Source organism: Octopus bimaculoides, chromosome 7, assembly GCF_001194135.2.
Source record: "Octopus bimaculoides isolate UCB-OBI-ISO-001 chromosome 7, ASM119413v2, whole genome shotgun sequence".
Classification (NCBI taxonomy): domain Eukaryota; kingdom Metazoa; phylum Mollusca; class Cephalopoda; order Octopoda; family Octopodidae; genus Octopus; species Octopus bimaculoides.
Window position 1 is genome coordinate 66,338,889 of NC_068987.1, and position 3,742 is coordinate 66,342,630.

Sequence of the window (3,742 nt, forward strand, 5' to 3'; positions counted from 1 at the left end):
TGTGTGTGTGTGTGTGTGTGTGTGTGTGTGTTTGTGTGTGTGTGTGTCAGTGTGTGTATATGGATACATGTATTTACATCATTAGTATGATTTTCTTTAATAAAAGCATGCTTGCTTATGAACTTAAGATCTAATTAATGCTATTCAGTTCAATCTGTTGCTTAGTGAATGTACTCGGCAAGTAATAGCTGCATACACATCATAAAGGGAAAAGAATTATGAGATAAAATCTTACTGTCTAATAGACATTGACTTACAAGAACGAACAACACGTGTATAGACAATCTGAAATTTACGCACGCATCAACTGCGTTCTGTATAGTATTCAAGGTTTGTGTATGTCTGGATAACAAAATGCACCGAAGAAATATGACTGAGTAAGGATATGTTAGCAATGTGTATGTTGTTTGTGTATTTATGATGGCATAAGCATTACATTTTATCTGACAACAACGAGTCATCTGATATGTGTGTGTGCATGTGTGTGATTATATATGCGCGTATTTATGTGTGTGCATGTTTCTCTGCATGTATATTGTATATCTGTATGTGTATAAATATGTATCAATACATGTATGCTTGTACGTGTGTCTATACATAATATCCATAAATTACATGTGGAACTTCAATAATTTATTGTATCTGTTTAAGTTGACGTACACTAATCAACTTCTTTGCATTATTACTAAATGTTATTAACGCTTTCATCCACGTACGTTTATGTAGTACTTAAAATCGCCTTCGTCTATCTTTAAAGGTGTTTCTTATTGTTCTTGACTTTTATTGAATATGACAACACCACAAGAGAAATCGCAATGTTATCCTCTAATCTTGTGATCGTACTGTTTCATAAAGAGAAACTCAGACACTCATATCCAGTGAAAGTACCATAAAATGTATAGAAAAAGAAGCACCAACGTGTTTAAGCATTCATACCTGGCATTCATGCGAACAGGAAGCGTCATACAGAAAAAGAAACGGGTTAGCTGACCGAGAAATCCTGTGGAAGAGGTTGAGTGAATTCGAGCAGCATTTCATCACAGTCTGACTAAGTTCATTCGTAATGCATGTAGACAGTTATGGTCAACATTTCACAAAATTTTGCCCTAAACTTGAGGCTTGTATATGTAAGTTATGGATACCCTATATATATATATATATATATATATTAAATATTATGCAAGGGGACAAAAAATTATGAAATGCACGAAGACCTTTTTGGTAGGCGATATATGAATAGTTCTAATATTATAGATTAATGAAGACAAATTCAACTCCTTTGGGAAAGCTATTTAGAACATTGTTTTGGGTCGCTCTTTGAAATATTTCGTTTAGATTTTATCTCTACTCGTTTTTTTCTCGTTCTTTTAAATTTTCTTTTCCTTTTTGTCATTTTATTTTCTCTCTATTTGCTTTCTTTTCATTTTTTCTAAATTCGCCTTCATATCTTTGATGAAAGTTGAATGCTTTAAGTACTATGTCTATATCTGTATGTGTCTATATATTTGTGTCTATATGTATCTGTGGACTAATGTAACTACAATGGTGTGATTATTTCCTGTACGAATGTGTGTGCGTGTAATAGTTTGAGTGTATGTTTGTATTTGTATATGGACATATAAAGTGAATGACATTAACTAAATTCATATAAAGATTCCCTTTCAAACGATACTACTTAAGCGATAGGAAATAACGTGACAGGAACTTCTAAAGGAAAATCAGCGGTAGCTTCATTTGTATATTTTTCATTTCTTTTTGTCATCTCCTCTTGGCAACAACAAACTACAGTTAATAGCATAGCTCCTAAGAAAGCATATCGAAATTATGTGCATACGGTCGTTTCCAGTTTGTTGTGCACTAGTCCTCCCTTGCTTCGAAAAGCATGTACTTGAAAAGGCTCCACCGTAGTGACTTGAGATTTGCTTTGATAAATGTCACCATACGTCCGAGTTTTAAATGTCTAAACAGAATGTTCATTCTATGGTATATTAATGTTGAAATTTAATAGCCATACATTTTATATTAGTGTTTTACATAATCTTTATAAATGTTATAACCTTGTTTTACTATACCTTATGTGAGTGTTTGAACGTTTCATAATCGATTTGATATCGGCCGAGTGGTCAAAGATTTAGTATTCCACTCTCGACATTATTATTATTCTATTATTAGAATTAAAATATTGGTTATTCTAATGCACTTGCCAGTAGCTAGATTAAATTGAAGTTGATATACTTAGGATATTTATGGGAAGCACAAACAATTGCTGCAAGTTTGCTAGTGGGGTTCTTTTCAAATCTCTTTCAGTTCAAAATATGCAATATATTGTTTTCGAACACTTAGCGCATATTTTTGTACACTATTGTATATTACATTTGCCAAAAGGTTGATGGATATAAAAAGAGGAAAATGAAATATATCATGAAATACGAAATGCAAAACCAGTATAATAATATTTTTAAAGAATTATAGTGTAAACATTTGTATAGACGATACAGATTTTCGAAAGATGAAGAACTCAAATTATTTAGAACAACGAAAATTATTAGAATTGATATTTCCTTTAATTTTCAACTGAGTCAGTCACAGATTATATTTTTCTTTTCATTGGGATATGAATTTCTCAAGTGACATCGTAACTGTAATGTTGTACGGTGGAGAAGGTACAACTCACGTGGCAGTTCAACTTAGTAAATGAGTTCTTTCCTAGTTTTTCTTATTAGAAGTAAATATATCCAATCGGAAAGTATTATTTGGAGTGAAGTGACCTCTATCAGGATACCTTGCTGAGGATACCTTGCTCTTGATAGACATTACATACGCACAAATTTTGCAAACTGACAGGCAGTTATTGAAATGGTTGTTAACATTACTTTATAAGTTATTTTTATTAAATAAAATAAAACTTGTACTTTAAATGTTATATTCGATATTTATGGTATATTGGCACAAATCTCAGAAAGGCAATATAACTAATTGCTTATTGAATGACAGCTTGATCATGCATCTATGACAAATTACTTCCGTTCACGTGACATATGCAGCAGCTTAAGCGCAGTTAAAGGAGCATATTTCTAACAACGCTTCAAAATCGTGATATTAAATACATGTGAAACATTGACTTCTTTGCTACAAATAATATGCAGTCCAGTGATTTATTTTATAAATTATAAGCCATTGTAAAATGCCCTACAGTTGACTGGAAGCAAATCGAATGAATTAAGTTAAGCACTTTCCATACATTACTGTTATTTGATTTAGTCAATCCAGAAGAATAAAATGAAACGTTGATGCTGGTGGAAGTTGATCTCAAGCAGAGCCATATGTTACTAATTTCAGTATTCTTTAAAGTCCTTCTTAATGCCTCAGAGCCATAGGGTCATCGTAAGAGTGCTTATAAGATATAGTTTTTATTTGCATACAATATTACAATTAAACTAGTTTGGCTTGACTAAATAGGAAATATATATCACAGATAAATTTCTTAGGAATTCCAACTTGTATTCGTTACAATACCACAACTAATTTGAGACGAATCATTAAAGAAAAATAGATACCAAACGAAAGAATAATTGTGAAAGGAGAATAAATGACAAAATCGTAGATGCATGACACAATATCTTAATACTCCTAAATATAACATGAATTAATAAAAGAGTCATTTCAACAGTGTGCCTGTTTATTTAATATATATATATATATATATATATATATACATATACATACATACAAACATATATAT